The 20,286-nt window shown below is 45.1% G+C and overlaps 1 protein-coding gene across 4 annotated transcripts in view; it reads left to right on the plus strand.

The window, feature by feature from the left end:
- The first annotated feature begins 834 nt into the window (after positions 1-834).
- Positions 835-20,286, plus strand: part of ADCYAP1R1 (ADCYAP receptor type I) — a 220,816-nt gene continuing 201,364 nt past the window's right edge. For 2 of the 4 annotated variants that reach the window (XM_059729228.1, XM_059729229.1), the window contains exon 1: positions 836-1,536. The gene's annotated coding sequence lies outside the window, so the exon portion shown is untranslated. Of the gene's footprint in view, positions 1,537-20,286 lie in introns of all 4 variants that reach the window. The other 2 variants (XM_059729227.1, XM_059729230.1) reach the window with 2 other exon arrangements.

A 20,286-nucleotide genomic window follows, 5' to 3' on the forward strand; every position in this document is an offset into this window, starting at 1 on the left:
AGAAAACTCTGCCGTTGGTCTCAGCTGAAATCATTTAGGAAGCTGGAGGTGACACTGCTAAAACTTGAAGCATGGGAAGCTGGATGTTCGGTGTGTTTTCCCTGAAATTTTCTTCTCTAGAGACCCAACAGAAAACAAATTTCAGGTCTTACTTTTATTATGTCCCAAAGGACAAGCAGTTTGCCCCATCTCTTTCCTGGTGACAGTGTTCTGAGGGATGTGGGGGGAGACGATACACCTGGTGAAGTTGGCAGTGTACGGTGAAGCTTGTGAATACATCCTGATTCCTTTTTCTGTTATGAAATCAGTGCATCTCAGTTACCAGAAGCACTTGCAGCTTGTGCGGTTCTCAGCACTGAAGGAGCTGTGTTCACCCCCAGTCTGGTCTCCTGCAGCTTTTGCTTCAGGCAGTCCAGGAGGGTGGCGGATTCTCGCCAAGCATCCAAGGACCTGCCTCCACAACCAGGCACAGGACACCCTTCCTGGCAGTCCCTGTGGTAAGTGCTGCTTCCAGATGACAGCAGGGAACCACATGCTTTCTCTCCTTCTTGCTAAGTCCTGTACTTCACTGAGAACCACCCTAACTCTCTTCCCCACCAATCCCTCCTGCCTTGCAGCAGGGATGCCAGGCGCACCCCAACCCAGGGGCATCAGCACTGGTAGAGCAAAGGGGGTAGTGGGTGGGGGGGTTGGAAATGGGTTTGATTTAAGGAACTTGATTTGAATAAACCCCACCCACCCCTCCTCCTCATTGGTTCCTCTCTTCATGATTGCATATGCACGAGGTAGCCAAGAGGAAGCTATTGGTTCCAGGGTCCCCTTTTCTCAGATACTTGGCTTGGGGAGGGGGAGTGGGGAGAGGAGGTGTTTGCTTTTCTCCGCAGGACCGGCTCGCTTTGCAGCTCAGTGTCTGGGTACGAGGCTCACACACCCCCACACACACAGACGAGGGTACACCACGGCTTTGGCTCCCTGAGCATCTTCTTCCTGCCTCCCACAGCCAAAACAAGCCCTCTGCTTCCATCGCCACCCCCGCCAGAAAAAAGTTTGCAAATCTTCCCCTCCCCTCTCCTCTCCTCTCCTCTGCTCTCCAGCGATGGCAAATTTCTTCCTGGCCAAGAGCTCGCGAGCCCCTTGTGCAGGGGCAGCCTGGACTGGGAAAGGCAGCGCTGGGAAAGACTGAGTCCCTTTTGCACGGGGTGTGTGCGAGGAGGGAGGCTAGGGCTCAGCTCGCCTCTCTGGTCAGTTTCATCCTTGGGATCGCTGGTCAATTTCATCCCCGGGGTCGCTGGTCAATTTCATCCCCGGGGTCGCTGGTCAATTTCATCCCCGGGAGAACTGGTCCTTTTGCATCCCCGGGAGAACTGGTCCTTCTGCATCCCTGGGAGATCCGCTCCATTTCCATCCCCGGGATTGCAGACCGGCTCCTTTGCTCCCCATCCAGCTCCCCCTCCTCCCAGCCCGCTGGACAGCTTGCTCCCGGTGGGAAGGTGGAGGAATGCATCTCCTGTGGCGGGACGGATCCGTGCTGCAATGGTAAGCCCGGCTCGTGTTGCATGCCTCCCCGTTGTTGGCTGTGCATTGCTTGCTGCTGTGCTGTTTGGCTTGAGACTGAATGGCAGCGGAGAGAGAGCCGGGCCATGCTTGTCTTTGCTCTCCCGCGGACTTCTCCAAGTGTCTTTTTTGTTGTTGTTGCTATAGCTAAAGGGGACAGGGATGCAATGAAATGAACTGCCCGATTACCTTGTCTGACTGGAGTGACATTGGTCCACCAGCTTTTGCTTTCCCACTGCTGAAGAATATGGACAGTAGGGAGATCGCACGCAAGCTGCGGCAGGATTTGTTTCTCCCCTTTAAAACCAAACCAAAAAAGAAATAAATACTCCCCAGATCTCTCTTGCAATTGGGAGACAGGTTAGTGGGCTGGGGAAGGGCATCAGACGCCTGTTTCTTAATGCAATATGGCTGGTAAATAAAACCCTGATTGCTAAAAGATCCGGGGCTGCGATTGCCAGAGCCTCGCTTGATACTTCCTTCCCAGTCCTGCCTCTCCATTCACCTGCCGCAGAAACTCTGATTCACCCTCCTGCCAATGCACCAAGGCAGGCAGCGCCACTTGGCTCTTTTATTTTTTGAAGGGGGGGGAAGTCATCCCCATTGCTGTCTATGTCGAGCAGCCGGGGTGCATCTCCCCTTGCACAGCTGGTGCCAATATTAGCATCTCTGCAAGCTGCATTGAAGTGGGAGATGCTGTGATGCCAGCCTCCCATGTGCAGTGTTTTTGGTCTGTGTGTGTATAGGAATCTTGTAGTTTCCTGCAAGCAGCAGCAGCAGGAGCAAAAGCTTCTTCAGCTCTGGTGACTTCCAGGGAGTGGCATGTTAGGAAGGTGTGTGGATTTATTTACTGTGTAGGGACCATCCCTCATTTTGTTTCTGCCCCTGTATCTCTGGACGAACTCCACTCAAGTCCGGTGGATTTCCACTGGTGAGAGGTATGCTCTAGTTGGGGGTGGCTGGAATGATGTGCAGTCCTGCATCCAGTTTTGGGTCGTCCCCCCCCCCACTACAAAAAGGATGTGGACAAACTGGAGAGAGTCCAGTGGAGGGCAACAAAAAGGGTTCAGGGGCTAGGGGACAGGACTTGTGAGGAGAGACTGAGGGAACTGGGCTTATTTAGTCTAGAGAAGAGAAGACTGAGGGGGGATTTAATAGCAGCCTTCAACTACTTGAAGCGGGGTTTGAAAGAGGATGGAGCTGGACTGGTCTCAGTGAGGGCAGATGACAGGACAAGGAGCAATGGGCTCAAGTTGTAGCAAGGGAAGTTGAGGTTGGATATTAGGGAAAACTTTCTCACTAGGAAGGTAGTAAAACAGTGGAACAGGTTATCCAGAGAGGTTGTGGAGTCTCCGTACGTGGAGATTTTTAAGGCCCGGGTAGACAAAGCCTTGGCTGGGGTGATCTAGTTGGGGATGCTTTGAGCAGGGGGTTGGACTAGTTGTGACCTCCTGAGGTCCCTTCTAACCCTCTTTTTCTGTGATTTTGTGATCTGACCTTTGGCTTTGGGGTGGGGTGTTATTGCAGATGATAAAAGCAGGAGGAAGCAATTCCAAAGAAAGATTGTGGATGCCCGGAGAACATTTGAAGACCCCTCATTTCCTTGTGTATGGGTTAATTACAATGCATGTGTCGTCCCCTTACAACCATCTGCAAAGCGATTGAAGCAGAGTTAACGTACATGCAAATGAGCTTGCTGTTTGGGTACAAGACTGTCTCCTTTTTGTACTCCTTTTATACAGCGTAGGTTGGACAGACCAGGGAACATTTGATGGAGCTGATTTATCAAATGAACGTGAATCAGTGTTCACTCTCTATCACTATCAACCAGAGCGGGAAGGTCAGTTCCTTAACCTGATTGAGGTATAGATACAGAGAAAGCATGTTTTACAGGATTTCTGATTCCGACAATGCAAAAACCCATGTCTGGTAGCTCTGTCTCCCAGAAGTTATCAAGGGGATGGAAATAAATAACACCGGTCCATTATGACAAAGAACAGAAAACATGTGTGATGACAACACATGGATTTGAAGTGTTTGTGTCTTAGGCATGGCTTAGCACAGTGGTTCTCAACCTTTTTAGACTGAAGGCACCTCTCACTAGGCTCAAGGCACCCCTTAGCTCAATTTTTTGCTTGCATTTTGACTGCAGAAAAATAATAGAGCAATTTTTCATATGGTACAAAGCACTCAGAAAGATCACAGCAAGTCAGAATATTTTTAATGCTATGAATTCCTGTTTGAAATCTCTGGGTTTATCTTGTGTAACAGGTTTGCATGCCTAACATTGTGTGGCACCCTTAAAGGATCTCAAGGCACCACTGTAGGACCCCAGTTGAGAATCACTGGCTTAGGGTTTGGGGTTTTTTTTATAACATTTAATATTGCTCTTTGCCTAGGTGGGTACTTGTCATTGCTGTAGTGACCCTACATGTTCAAATACAATCCGTTATTACATTGACCATCACTTGCAACATTATTACAGTGTGGAGGCTCCTTTGGGGGTTGTCTAGTAATTAGAAGACGTGTTTCATACATGTGTGCAGTCATCAGAGGGATGGCTACTTGAAGAGAAGAAATTGCTAGATCAACAGGGGCTTCTCTTGACTGAGCAGAAGGAGAACCAGCTAGTCCAGTTTATTTGTCTTCCAACTGGATATCTGTGAGATAAAAAATAATATAGAGCAGGTAACGGGTATTATTGCAAAACTCGAAAGCCTACCTTTCTCTGGTATACTTAAGATGCATATACTGAAGAGTGCAAACATCAAGAGAGGAACTGTGGTATTGATGGTGCCACTGGGAGGAATTATTGGGTAGAATGAAATCAAAATAGGGGGAAAATGCATGGAGAATTGGAAGACAGCTTTTAAATGATGAGACCCTCTTGATTATGGAGTAGTCTACTGGTCACCTTCAAACCATCATTCCTCTGCACTCTCTTGGTTTAGAGGTGCAGCATCCTGGAGGCACTCTTTTGGGGTTGATTTTCCGATGCCTATGTCGTTGCCTTTATTTTTTTTTTTATAAGCAGAGAGCTGTTATTAGTCATTTTAGTCTGAAGTCAAGTAGAAGACAGGGTAACTATGCACCTTAGAGACTAACCAAAGTAGATATGTGTATATAGCACAAGCTTTTGTGAGCTGAAGCTCACTTCATCCGATGCTATGAAAAGCCTTTCACAGCACAGCACAGTCCATAAATGCAAATCTATCCTGCCTTCTTTTCTTTTCTTTTCTTTTCCTTTCTTTTCTTTTCTTTTCTTTTCTTTTTCTCTTTCTCTTTCTCTTTCTCCCCCTCTGTTCCTCTCTCTCCCTCTCTTCCCCCTCCTTTGGCCTGGACCCTTGTCCAAAAGCTAATTCGTTTGAATACAAAGGTTTGGAGCAATACACTTCCCTTTGGGTGCTTAGAACAAAAATGTTAATTGCTAAATTGGCAGAAACTCATCCTAAATCCAGAATGATCTAAGCAGCGAAAGGAAAAACATGTGCACAAACAAACCAAGGCCAAGAAAATCCAAGGTTGATTGCTATACCACAATGTAAATCTTAGCTGAGATCTGAAAGAAAGTCTTGCTAGAATAAGAGATCTTATCATTGCTACTGACTCTCATCAGAAGTACATCCAGTTGCCTAGAGCCTAAGCAGCTGTAAACCAGCGTAGCTCTGCTGAAGTCAGTGCAGTTCCTTGGATTTATGCCACCCAAATATCTGGCCCCTAGTGATCATTGCTGTAGGGATATCTCTCTGCCCTTCCTGACAGTAAAGAGCACTCAGTGGCTTATGCTTTCTTGTTTTTACCCTCCCCTTAATGCCTCTTTAATGTTTGCGATCTAATGCCATATTACTATTTTAAACACGATTGTCCTCTCCGTTAAGACTGATTCAGTGCCTGTTGCTACCCCCCCCCGGGGTACTAGAATGAGCCTTCCCACGGGTGTAAATCAGGAATAGCTCCACTAAAGGCAGTGAAGTCACATCAGCGTGGGACTGTTTCTCCTTTTCCATAGCCCATTTCCATAACCGTCCTTTGCGTCAGCTTATAGATGAGCATCATAACATTACTGAGTAAGCCTAATACTCTGCATTTTTATATACCACACCATTGCTTGATTATTTAATGAAGCCTAACATCCCATCTTTCAGTCCCCTTCCTATTTAATATGCAGCATGTGAAATACATCCTTTGAATCTGGGGAACAGGTGGTATTAGCCGCACACACTCCTTAATAGATGCCAGCAGTCACTGTCCTGTGATGCCTGGCTGGAAAACTGAGACACCATTCAGTTGCTGACAGCCAAAGTTGATGCAAAAAAATAGGAGAAAAAGGCATGCGTTTTGGCAGATTGCTTTTTCTTTGCTTGGTCCTTATCTGAGCTGATGCAGTAACTGCAGTTTGTTGCTTTAGGGCATTTCCAGGTGCTCCTGCCTGAACATTTTGCCACCAAAGGAAAAAATGGAAATCATGAAACCTTTCAGCGTGGGCCAGATTCTCAACCCATTACACATACAATATAATACTTTAAACAGTGACTAGCCCCATATAAGTTGATGGAATTACTTGTGGAAGAAGGCCATCAGAATCGGCCTGTGTCCATGGATAATACTTCCAGGCTGCATTTCATGATTGGGGTTTGGATCGTCCCATCTCGCAAAGGAAGAAGAAAAAAATCCCACCATTTCAGACAAAGGGGCATTTCCCTTAATTAAATGTTGGAAATGATCCTGCATCCATAAAGAGACATAGCTAAATAACTCTTCCATTCTTATTTGCACTGATTCTATTATTGCCCTACCTACTGGAGGTAGCCTAATACTGTCACCTTATCAGGGTGAACTATTCACCTTAGCATCCAAGTTTATCTGTGTAGGAGCCAGATCGTAGCTTTGTCAATCAGTGTAACAGTTGTATTACCATTTCTTTCCAAGGGCACCTTTTACACCCCTGTGGAAATGGATGTGATGATTTTTTTCCCCCATTTGAATCCTTTGTTTTTTACGGCACGCATTAGGGAATCCGAGCTGAAATGGGGCAGACGTTATTTTCATCTAGGATGTAGTTTTACAGTGCGTGAAAACCTCTGCTTCAAAAAGCGATATAATAATTGATGTAAAAGGCAACCTGAAGCAGTCAACAAAGCTAGGCTGGGTTCATTTAGCTAATGGGTTTAATTTAGAACTGAAATGTGAAGGATTCAAATCATGCCATGGTCGGATTCTTACTTATTTATTTAAATTAGTAAAATGCTGGAAATATTAAGGACGTAGTTTCCCACTGCTCCCATTCTCTTGCTTCTGACAAAAGCTTTTAAGGTTTGGCTCTCTGTCGTTGAGACATTTTATAAAGCGCCAGTCGCTGTGGTACTCCGATTCCTTTTTGAGATGAAGGGTGCTCAATTACTATAAATGAATGGATAATAGTAACGTGTTCATAGACCCTGGTAACTGGTGAGTGGAACTGATGGACACCAAGCAAATCCTCTTATTATACAGTGAGTGTGTCTACACATGCATTAATGCACCATTGTTACTGCACATTAAGTTTAGTACCTGTAATAACAGGTACTAACTCAATGCACAGTAACTGGTGCTACTGTGCAGTAGTGCTGGTGCACGGTCTTTTAGTGACACTAATGCACAGTAGATTAATTCTACTGTGCATTAGTGCATTAGCACCGCTTTTGCTGTGATGTTCTAACGTGCAGCAGAATTAGTCATCCGTGCATTTTGCTGCGCGTGTAGACGGTCCCGCTGACTGGCGGTTATGAAATATAATGGATTGTAAAGGTCTTTAATACAAGGCCCACTTCTGCCATCCAGCTTTTCCCAGAAATATGCAAGTCTGCTAACTGTCCTATTGATTCCAGCTGAAGTTCTTCGAGAGGCAGGTTTTATATAGTCTGGGTAAGGCTGGGAGGCCAAGTTGGGCTGTGTTTAATCTAGGCTAGGACTGTGTCATTGTGCATAAACCTAAGTGAGAGGAAGCATCTAAGTGCCTCGCTCCAGAGCTGCAATCTTGACCCGGTTGGTGCCCATGATAAAATTTCCATTGACTTCAGTGGGGTGAAGACTTTGCTCGCGGAAGAGCATCTGGAAACATTATCTAGAAACACCCATGGTCATATTTTTTCAAATGAAAATATTTACAAATGTACATGTATTTAGAATTGACACATTTACACGTATGTACATATTTGCCCAGCTTCCAACATACGCACATAGAAATTATTAATCACTTTACCATAAGACAAGCCCTACACTTTCCTATGAAAAGACCTCCAGCATTTGTTGTAAGTCCTACACTACAAAAACACCTGTTAGCTAATTAGTATGTTTAGCTGACAGTACATCCCATTTACAGGCTCCCTTAAAAGGAAATATTTGCTGAAATCCAAATAATAAATATATGCATATGGGTGATCTGTAGATTAGAGCCAAGCTTTTGTGCTGGGATAACAAAGGCAATTCTTTATATTTTGTAAGAGTTATATGGATATATGATTATTCTGAGGGCAGCTGTAAGATTTATGGTGTCCCTTAGCTGCTGATTTCATTTCTTTGAATGGTTGGGCATTTGTCAGTCAGGTGTTGTTGCTTAACTTCCTAAAGCAAGTTTGAGTTTTAAAAGGAGGCCTGCAAGTCTCTGTATTAAAGCAGATTTAAGAGTGCATGCTATCAAATGTTAAATATTTATAACTTCTGTTGCAAAACCCATGTGAGGGCCTGGTTATAGCTGTCCTGGTGTTGTTCTCCTGTCTACAGCACAGGAGAAATATCTCTGTATCACACGACTGGACCCTTGGAGCCTTTCCAAGACCTTTGTGCTCCAATGGAAGATAGAGAGGAGATGACTATCACAAGTGCCACAAATGCTTTAGCTCATAGGGTCAGATCTTAACTGAACTCCCAAGTGCCTCCACTTAGGCACCACAATGTCTCAAATATAGGCACTTATTCCTAGGCACTCACATGTCCTATACAATGAAATGGGAGACCTAGGTGTCCCCCAATGATGACTGGGATCACCTGGTCACTCCATAGAGAGGCACTTATTGCTAGGCAATATGGGTGGTAGGCACAGAGGTGTGGATGAACTTCCATTGCTTGGGTGTTTAGCTCAGGGCAGAAGGAGAAGGAAGTCCATCGTGTCAAGATTCAGATTGCTGAGATCAAAATGTCTAACCGAGTTCAGCTTAATCCACAGCGCCTTTTCTTCAAAATGTGGGGCGGAAGAAACCTGCCTTTTTCCAGCAGCCTAAATGTTAAGGAGACTTCTTCATTAAAAGGGAAAGCCGGGTTCTAGGCTGGGCTTGCTCTAAGAGATTCAAATCCACTTTTTTCCTCTCTCACTATGAGCTATGGACTAGGATGGGCGAGAGACAATGTCCATCCCTTTTGCTGAAACTGGCCCCCTGGGTGGCCAAGAGTGGATGTGGCTAGAAGAGAAAATGAGAAGTGTGACTCTGCTGTAGCCCAAGGAGAATATCACTCCCCTGGGTGTGGGACATCATGGTTTCTAGTCTCTGTAGCCAGGACTGTGGATACATTTAGCACTAGACAGGCAAAGAAATATGTTTGACAGCCGTAGAGCTGGAAGAGACCTTGAGCAGTCATCTAGTCCGTCCCCAGATGACACGATCTTGAGTGCCTAGTGAGCCTGCTTTAACAGGAGGGCCTGGGGATACCTATCCTGGACCCTACTTCAGTGACTGAAGCATTTTACTGGATGTGGGTTTGGATCTTGTCAGTCTGAGCTGGGCCTGCTATGATCTAGGTCTCTCACTTCCTAGTCAACTTCTCCAGCCACAAGGCCATGAGGCAAAAGGAGGGTACCGCCACCTTCCTTTTTTCTGCTGAGAGTCACTTGTGCTCTTTGCATTGCTTGCTTGCTCTGTGTAATCTGTCCCTCCCTAAGGAAGCATGGGCTAAAGTAGAGTTTAGGAGCTTCCCAGATCTAAACGAATCAACAACAGAGCTGAAGTGGGAACGAGGTCCTCTGCTCCCTGATCTGGATCACGCCTGTCCAGTTCACATGCCAAAGTCTAAGAACCCCTTTCAGGCCAAAACAGAGGTGACTCATGAATCTGGGCAGTTTTGCAGCCACTCTGCAGGGTGGATTTGGGACCCGCCTTGTGACCTCAATTCGACCAGGATCCTATTTAGGCATCTTAGAGGGTTCATATACGATCTGACCGATAATGACTACTACGGCTCTGAGTTGTCACCAGCTGTCAGAGGAGCCTTGAGTTCCACAATGCACGTTCATTTATTTGAGATGCATGAAGTTTGACAGTCTGGGCATATTGTATGCGAGAGGATGCATTCATTAGCTGAGGTGAGCGTGTGAAGTGGGGGAAGAGCTGGGATAAACTTCATTTGAGGGAACCGTAGCATGTGCCTGCAGAGGAGAGAGTAGCATGCTGCCCAGGCTCTCATTCGGTGTACTGAAACTGCTCCCTTACACAACTCGGGGCCCTGGACAACCGTGCCCTACCTACCTCTCTGCTTTTTTTCTCTCATTTTTTACACTTATCCCAGTTTTCACCCCAAACTACTTACCTTGTTTGGGCCTATCCCATTTTATCTTTCTGCTGGATGGCCGCTCACTCTTTTCCTTTTATTTGGTGGCTTCCTCACAGCAACATCACTATGTCCAATTTAGGTGAGGGTGCTGCTGTGATAAGTGGAGTACGGAAATGCTCGAAAAGGAGCAGTTCGGTACCTTAATTCCTTTGAAAATCTGGGATCTCCTGGGCCCTGCTTTAACCACTAGGGAATCCTTCCTATCATCCTTCTTGTTCCTTTCCTCTTATTCCTGACATGCAGCCTTGCCCTCCAAATGGATATGGGCCTGGGTTTTGGCACATAAATTAAAGCTAACTTTTACACACATTGTGTGTGGGTGAGAGCCTTTTCGAATGTGGAGCCTCTCCCTGATAATGAGCATGTAGAAAATGTATCTGCCTTTGCCCTTCAAGCACCAGTAGAGGGAGGGATGCTTATACTTCGGGTAACCATACGTCTTTGTTTGGCCGGGACAATCCCGGATACTGGAGGCCAATCTGGGCCAGCCAGTGATAATTAAAATGAGCATCCGAGATGCAGTGCAGGGAGGCAGAGCAGCACAAGCTGTGAAATAGGAAGCCCTGGCAGACAGCAGAATTGCCCTAAAATAGGTTAGCTTGATTATTGGAATGACCATTAAAAAGGGGAAATGATTGTTAACATCACCTGCAGTAAAGGACAATGGGTCATTAATGGCTTATTGATTCACTTAGCTGCATGAATAGTAATACCAGAGCTGTACCGTGCCAGCCCACCCCTGCCTGCAGCAGTGCCACTGACTTGAGAGGGGCTGGGTAGGGGGTGGTGGGCAGTGTCCCGGATTTCATGTTGTCCCATATGGTCACCCTTCTTATGTTGGATGAGCTTAGAAATTGTTTGTAGAGTCCTTTTTTTTCTTCAATTTGACCGCTCCTGTTACAGTCACCGTGCATACTGCCCCTCTGGCCTGTCCTGGTCTCTTAAAATGAGCCTCTGGTCAGGTCTCCAGCTTGAGGCTGTTCCCTGTCCTGCAGTAAAGTAACTCCCCTGTCAAACGGGCTCTCGGTCCGCAGTCCCCAGGTACTAACTGCATTGATCTCAGCAGCTGACTTGGTTCGCTGACTTAGCACATAGAAAAGTAGGCCTGGCAGGGCCCTTCTGGGCCACTCCATTCAGACTCCTGATATTACAAGCAGCCAAAATACAGAAGCACCCAAGGATTTCCCAGGTTTGGGTTCCTCACCTCTCTGTGGAGATATGAAGGCTTGCAAAGTAATGGGATGAAAGCCTTGGCAAACAGTGGAGAGGCCCTGTCCTTTGAATTAAAAGCCGCAGCAGAGGGTTGAGTCGGTCTTCCTTAAGTCAGCAACCTAGTGTGAATTAAACTGGTTGCAAACCACTTGGATACACATGATTTGAGTTCTACTGAATATGCCCTGTCCTCCACCTTATGCCCATCAGACCACTGCACAATTCACTTCCCTGCTTAACACAACGCGGGTCTCAACGTTTGACTTGGCGTTTAAATTGTAGCAGCCCCTCGTTACCTCCATGCCCATTAAGTACATGATTCTTGAGCTCCACGGTCAACTTTTACCAATGATTATATTCTATTGAATTGCATCACGGGCCAAACTGATTAAAATCTATCATTTCCACGGCAGTCTGGAGCTGGCCAGGCCCTGTCCATTTTGAGGCTGCTATTACAGGCAAGAACTGATATAAGAAATAAGGTAGGGAGCCTTACTGTGGTTTGAAAAACTGAGTTGCAGGGCTGGGCCCGTAGTTAAGAAGTATTGCTGATATTGAGTTCAGGCGCGCGCAAAGTCCTAGAAAGCTATAACTTTTTTTTTTCTTCAACTCCAGAGACTATGCACTTAAATGTGTTGTACTCCTAGTGAAAAAGGAGTCAAACCCCATCCTAAAATTGAGGGTTTTTTCCTTCCACTGCTTCTATAAGAAGGCTGTTCATAAAGGCTGTCCCTCCTTTTATGGTTAGAAATCTTGTTCCAATATCTGGCCTGAATTTATTTATGACCAGTTTATAGCGATTTGTTCTGCTGTCAACATTGGCTTTAGCTTACGTATGAGCAGATGAACGGCTTAAGAGGCCAGGACTTTACTGTCTATGTGAATCCTTTTATCCTGTGGTAGTTGAAAGCTAAACCATGCTAACTTCCATCTACTGCGAGATAAGAGTGTGCACAGTACCCTTTTGCCTTGTAGTAGCCAGCTCACCTGCTCACGCTGTTAAATAGCTCTTCCTTTCTGTGCTGTTTATTCTCTCCATGTATTTATGGGCAGCAATCCTCTCTCCATTCGTCTTTGCTTTTGCTAGGCCCAACAAGCCAAACCATTGTAATCTCCTCCCAGAATGCAGGCTCTACAGTCAATCGATTATCCTGAGAACCAGTCTCTGTATCTATTTCCATTTGAATTAATCCTTCTTGAACACGGGTGACCAGAATGGCATGCATCATTCCAGCTGAGGTCTTGCCAGGGTCTCTTATCACAGCATTTGTGCTTCCCTAACTTAACTAGAAATGCTTTGCCCAATATAGTCTACAGCAGTCATTCTTAACCAGGATGCCATGGCAGTGGTATCTAGTGACCAGAGTGGTCTGTATTCAGAATAAATCATTTCAGAGAAATAGATTACAAACCAATGAACTGCTCTATACTCAGGCCTGTGTCCCTGTGGCATACTATGCCCTGGATGATAACCTTCCAGATGCAACTTCTCCCCAATACAACCAGCCTCTCTTCCTGGACAGTTTTTGCAAACCATACAATATTTTCTTTCCTAAGACAACATTTAACTCTTCTGTATCCTTTTGATTTATAGCTTCTTACTTGTTCAAAAAAAAAAAAAAAAGGAGCTGGGGGGGGAGGAGGGGGGTAGCATCTTCTTGGGAGACAGGATGTAGGCTTTAAAGCTAAAAGTCTTCCCTTTAAAAAAAAAAATTGTCAGGATGTTCTTATCTGGTGAAGGCAGGGTGCATTTGCATTTTATAGGTTGACTAAAAAGGGGATAGCATAGCATAAGCTTTCATAAGCAGTAGTTTACTTCATCGGATGCTGGGAAGGGACTGCAGGAAGCAGCTTTGAAATGGAAGGCAGTGATTAGGATACAAAGAGGAGGGAAGGGGTTGGGGGAGACAAAAGAGGGGGCACTGCAGATAAAGGCAAGGTGGGTAAGAGAGAGATAAAGCAGTTAATCCATGGAGGGACATAGGGTTTATAAAAGCTAATCCAGATAACGGGGTAAGACTCCATAGGCTTGGTTTATCTGGTGAGCTATTGTCTGGCTTCGTACTTGTTCTTCCCACACCTCCCATTACATTCAAACAACAGAGGTGTATCGTGACCATTCCCCTGCCTACCAACGGACCCTGTAAATTAAACCTTTATAAGCAGGTTACATATCATTACTCTTAAATTATGACATAGCAGCCTCCTTTCCATCTCAGCATCATTATATAATAGGACAGTTTATCTCAATGTTTGTGGCACTAAATCTAGCACTTACTCCAATCTATACATCATCACTGGAAATCAACAATTCCCTCCCGATCGATAGCTATTAGTAACCCACATGTGGATAAATAGGATGTGAATATAGCAAAGCGGTGGCTGGACCACAACATATCAGCCAGACCATTTTCTGTTATGTGGCCGTTGTGTTAAAAGGCAAAACATGGTGACCTGCTGTGTTCCTTCGAATAGAGCTGAGTGCCATTGTTTTGCTCTGCAAGCAGGGATGTCCTCACGTGTAGTCCATTAGATTCAGTGATATGCTCACCAAAATCTTGTCCGCACTTCATCGAGTAAAAGATGACTCCAAATCAAAACTCTCAGGCAATCCTAACACATGCATGTATAAATGCTGGCATCCGTTTGCCCAGTAACCCTGCTCTACAACATCAGTGGTTTTTATTTATTTATTTGTGTGTGCTTAGTATTTTTTCCCATGTAATTTGAATATAACCACGTAATGGCAAGGCATATCGGTCCATCTGTCCTAGGTAATTTAGGTGGCCCTTCCTAGTGTATTATAAAGCACACACTTTAGCTCCACACTACTTGTATGAGGAAGAAACATTCCACTATCCCAATTTAGGGAAGAAATAGAGGGCTAGAAATAGAAATAGAGTTAAAGAGGAGAGACTTCAATCAATGCTTCTGAAATCCAAAGTTAGCACCTTTGCCACTAATCCCCACCCTCCTTTCTAATGCTTTTCTCTCCTAGGTAAAAACATATAAGGCTTTCATTTTCAAAGCTGTCTAATGATTTTGCATGTCCAATTTGAAACTCTTTCCAGTGCTCTTGGCTTCAGAAGGGACTCATCAACCAACCCTTGAAAAGCAGGACTTTTCAATGTGTTTCACATTAGGAACATAAAATCACTGGATAGTTTTGATGGTTTTAAATGCTAACTTGTACCACTGAACCTGCAATCCTTGATAAGGACGTATTGAGGTGTGTACTAGGGGTGTGTGAAGTGGGCCCTGTTCGATTCAGATTTGGATTTGGCCCCAATCAGGGACAGTGATTCAATTCATTGATTCGGATTGCTGTCCCTGATTCAATTCAGTCGAATCCGAATCTGAAGATTTGATGCCGATTTGGAGAATCAGCGATTTAGACGCAGACACAGCTTTAAAAGTTTTTTCTACATACCTTGCTGTCATGAACAGTGCAATGCTGGGGTGGATGGAGCATCCCACAGGAGTGCGGGGGGCCCTCCATGCGCTTGGTGATGAACCCAGAAGTGGACTGAGGGGGTATGGGGAGGCCCCCCAGCACGCTCCTTGGTGGACCTAGAAGTGCTTCTGGCCCACTTCTGAGTCTACTGCCGAGCACGCTGGGAGCCCCCTGCGCTCCTGTGGAACTCCCCATGCACCCCAGCACCGCAGCAATCGTGAGCCCCTGCTACCTAGAGGTGTATAGGAAAAAAACATCTAAAGCGGTATCTAGGTCCGAATCTCCGCATCTTTCCAAATCGATTCGGAGGGTTCCAATTTGATTCGGAGAGATTCAAGCATCTCCTAATTCGATTCAGGTTTGGAGATTCGGCCACAAAATCGGGCCGAATCTCTGCCAAATAAATTCAGGGACTGAAGCTTCGCACAGCCTTGGTGTGTACTGCAATAGAGGCAACAAAGATAAAGAAGCAAGGTTCATAAATGGATCAGCTTGGGTTACTCTTAAGTGTCTTTTGCAGTTTTATTGTTCTGCTTTACTTATTAATATCTACCTTTCCACAACAAAATGCATTTGAGACTGTCTCCATTTTAATGGCTGCCAAACAGTAGTGCTATTTCTGGGCTAGAGATGAGAATTTATTCTCAGCCTCATCACCTGAAGCTGCTTGTACGAGCGCCACAGATTATACCCATGATGGCATGTTTCACTCCAAATTCTTTCCTTGCCAGGATCAAGACGGGTAAGGCAAACAATAGAGACAAGAGAGGAGAAAAGAATGCCATTCTAAAATGTCAAAAATCATATTCATATGATCAACATCTTATGATGTTGTCCAGCCCTATAGAGACATGTTGGTTTTTTTTCTGGTGGTATATTCTGTCCACTTGTTCTCAGCTTCTGTTTCCTTCTTTTCACATCTTAATATACAATGCCAGAGTTGAGGGGAAAAATAGCTGGCTGTGATTTGTTTTCTCAGGAAGGAGAAAATATTTCATAGAAGTGATTTGTTTTTGAACATTCATCCCACCCTGATGTGCTAATAATCAATGCATTGCATCAATCGTTTTCTGGCTTGCTCCATCAAACACTAGATATATTGATTTGCCTTTGTGCAAAAAAGCCCAACTAAAACTTTAATTTTGTGGATAAAGCTTTCAACCACACTCTGGATGCTGTTCTGAAATTACCATTCGCTGCTGTCCCTTGGTTTGTGTTTTCCTTTAGCATTTTCACTTTGTGTTCAATGGGATTCAACACATCTTTTCCAACGTCATGATTCTGGGCTGTCTTTAGAAGAACAGGATTGATTTTCAGGCCTATGCTTACAAAAGGCTTGGAACAATTCCACAATGATTTCTTCATCTCCTAAGCCGTGAATGCAGGTAACAATTGCACGGTTGTCGAGGAATTTCATGATTATTGCATCTCATCCTTTCTGAGATGCTGCAGCTTCAACTGTTGCTGACTTTGGATTGTTATTGTACGTCTCGGCAGTTATTCCATCAACGTGAGCTGACATTTTTGAAGCAGACCTCTTCATTAGCCACTCGGTGTAGCTTATTTTCTGTAATTTCTATAGAACCCATAGATTCTCACTGACCTTGGATCCCTATTGGTTTTGGGATGACGCATAATCAGCGACAGCTGGAGAACTTGAAATCTGAACAGGAAATATGTACGATGCAATTCCAGTTAAATCCTTTTAACCTCCCCACTTTTTTTTTTTTATAGCTGGAGAAGTGAGGCACCAAGAGATTAGGTGATTCACCTCAGGATACAAAGGAAGGCTGAGAATTGAGCTCAAATTTCCTGTGCCCCTGTCCCAAATCATGACTACCAAGCCAGCCTCCCTCTTTCCACAGCAGACGTTCCATCCAATATGTATTAATAAATTCCAGAATAGGAGTTGCGCATTTGAGTATAAGCAAATAAGAAGATCAAAATATTTGTTTTTAAAAAATGGATAAAGCTATTAGCAAATACTTAGGATTTCTCCCAACGGGTTTTTATACATGTTGTCCTTGTCATCATCGTGATTAAACTGACAGTTAGCAAGAAGCTAGCTTTGGATTGTGCTCAAATGCTGAGATCTTCTTTTGCTGTGAAAAGCAATGTGTCATTTTCAAACATTTCTCAATTACTAATTTTTACGATGTTTTTTTTTTTTTTTTACTCGCATGATACACAGTGATGAAGAACTGTGTTGTCTTTTCAAGGTTAAAAATAAATAAAATCCCCCATCGTGTTGAGGAGCCTTCGTTTCAATAGGCGGTGTTTTACAGATCGTGCACGTGCTCAGCTTACTCCTGATGCTGAAGGGTAATTAGATGAATGTGTAACAAGGAAGCCAAAAAATATATATTTTTTACAGCGGTGCTGTGGCTTTAATCTGGAAGAATCTCATTTCCAGCTGAGTTACCTGATACATAAACCTTATCATTACAAATATATGAAGAGTCTTATGTGAACTTTGCCTAGACTGTCTAGTTAAGCCGTTTTGTCACTGGAAGGCAGTTTCTCCAATGCCAGCAATAAGAGCTTAATCCATATCATACTAAAACCAGCGGTGCTTTTTCCAACTGATTTCAGTAACTTGTAACAACTTTGGGTGAAATCGTGGCCACACTGACTTTAATAGAAACATTTCCATTGACTTGAGTGACTAGTATCATCTTTGGGTGAAATCCTGGCCCTGCTGACTTTAATAGAAAAATGTCCATTGACTTGAGTGAGGTTAGGGTTTTATCCTTGCGTTCCACTTTTGACTGCATCACCATAACCTGATCATCCTTAGTGAGGCTGTTCATCAGATGGTTACTCTAACTCTCATGCAATTATGTCCCTTGAAGCATAGAATCAGAGAAAATGGGGGTAGGGAGGGACCTCCGGAGGTCACTTAGTCCCACCCCCTGCTCAAAGCAGGACCTTCCCTAACTAGATCATCTCAGCCAGATCTCTGTCAAGCTGGAATTTAAAAACCTCCAAGGATGCAGCTTCCACCACCTCTCTGGGTAACCTGTTCCAGTGTTTTCCTACCCTCCTGGTGAGAGAGTTTTTCCTAATATCCAACCTAAACCTCCCATGCTACAACTTGAGACTACTGCTCCTTGTTCTGTCATCTGTCACCATTGGGAACAGGGAGAAAGTCCTGTGACTGAAGTTCCTCCAACTCCTTTTCAAGTTTGAACTATTACTCATAGCGTAACCTGAGTTCGAGTTTAAACTGCAGCATAGGGCTTGGTTCATGTGTTAAAAACAGCCCCACGCCGATAGGTGAATTGTAATTTAATTCTTAAGAAAATACAGAGAGATTTTACAGATGGGGAACTATACAAGGCAGCGGGGCCAAGATTTCACCCAAAGCTGTTAAAAGAAATACAGCTTATGTGATTTACCAAAAGCCATGCAGGAAGACTGTCTGAGCCAGGAATTTACGTGCAGATTTCACAGTTTACGGTAGGGCCTTACATTTTCGTATTTATTCATCTTTTGGTGTAGTATTCCAGTAACATCCAGTGTTTTCCTCTTACATTGGAGAAAGACTATGGAATTCTTTATGTCACCGATTCTATAACATCTTTAAGATTTAAATAGTGGGGTATGAAGCAACAGAAATCCAGTCACTCCTACTAGTCCATTAGAATAAAGTTTAAGGCACTCCAGTTTCTAAAACTGATTTCTCACAAAGGAATGATTTGCCTAGCATCTTGTCCAGCTGCCTTTGGCTCTCCAGTCCAGGTGACCAAGGAGCTTTTGGCTAGTCTGGAACAAAGCTCAAAGCCATGCCTCTGGAACTGTGGAAAATCACTGTAAATAATTTAAAAAGAATAAATTCAGTAATCTCAGCCAGGAAATTACAGAGTGTACCAATATGTTAACTGTGGCCCTGATATTTTTGATGGGCATGCTGCATCTCTGTCTTAGTTTAGGTCCCTCTGAGTGCACCCCTTCGTGTTAGGACTTTTTACCACTTGTGGGATAGAAACTAGGGCTGTGTGAAGCTTCAGGTGATGGTTAGATTCGGAGGAGATTTGGCCTGATTCGTTGGCCAAATCTCCGAATCCAAATCTAATCAGGGGACCAATTAAAAGGTCCAAATCAATTCAAAGCGCTCCAAATCTTTAGAAAAAATTCGGAGAGCTTTGATGATTTGGGCAGTCCTCAGAGGCTGCAGCACGGAGCTGCAGCTGGACTCGGAGCTGGTTAGTAATAGGGATAGGTGAGGTGGGGCTGAAGGAGGAGAGCATGGGGGGACCCCCACCTGCTCCCCCAGCCCCCCCCCATGGCTGCCCACCCACCCCAGCTCCCAGTGTTCACCAGGTGCTGCTGGGTGAGGGGAGGGGGGTGATCCCTGCTGCCCCCCATTGCCCCACACTGCATGGGGGGCTCTGCATGAGCCCCCTGACCCTCCCCACTCCCCCAGCCCCCCCCCCCATGAGTGCCCCACCTGGGCCAGCTGTGGCCCTTTAAGAAAAACAACAACAGAGAAAAGCCCTAGGACTCACCACTCCTGCAGCAGCCTCGGGGCTTCAGGGGGCTCATGGAAGAGCCCCCCCATGCAGTGCAGGGCAGCAGGGGGCAGCGAGGATCTCCCCCCCACCCGGCAGCACCCATTGAGTCAGGGCTTTTTTCTTAAGCATTGCCGGGAGGCAGGGTGGGTGAGGCAGCCATTGCCAGGATGGGCAGGATGGGCCTGGCAGATTTGAAGATTCAGAGATTTGGCTGCTGCCAAATCAGATGCCAATCAGATTCGACCTAATTGAATCGGGACAGTGATTCAAATCACCTAATTGAATCCCTGTCCCTGAATCAGCCAAATCCAAATCGGAAGCAAATACTAGCCACTTCTCACAGGCCTAGTAGAAACCCACAGTGTGGCAGGCCAGTAGGGGGTGATTCTGCATTGAGTCACTCACCTTACTGCACCCTATCAGCTTCCAGGCTCTGAGTGCCTCCCTGGGGGTGCCTCGCATCTGGCTGACCCCCTTTCTGGAGCACACCCACAATCCTGGGGGTAATACTACCACCACTCAGAGTCTGGACTGATCTTGGACCTGTGTCCTCTGGGAAACATAGTCCTAATAGTCCTTGCAGGTACTTGACCCACTGCAAGACCTTGGGGTGCTTCCCTCAGCCTGAAGCACAAAGAGCGCTCTCCCTTAGTCAGCTGAACCAAGGGGACCCCAAGGCATAATCTAGACCCTCTCCCAATAAGTCTCCCACGCTAGGTACAAAGGAAAACTTTATTGGTTACAAGGAGTAGGTTTGGAATAGGGTACAGGGTAGAGCAATATAAGAGAAATACCTTAGAGCAAACGGTGGCATGGTAGCCTTTGATTATACATCTGTGTTAGTGCAAGCTATATATCTAGTTAGATCTCAAGTAGCTTACTCACAAGTATCATCCAGAGGCAAGTGGAGATTCGCTCTGGATGGAGGCAAGCAGTTCATTGACCATGACTTTCAAGAGAGAGGGCGAG

Source organism: Alligator mississippiensis, chromosome 5 (genome assembly GCF_030867095.1).
Source record: "Alligator mississippiensis isolate rAllMis1 chromosome 5, rAllMis1, whole genome shotgun sequence".
NCBI lineage: Eukaryota > Metazoa > Chordata > Crocodylia > Alligatoridae > Alligator > Alligator mississippiensis.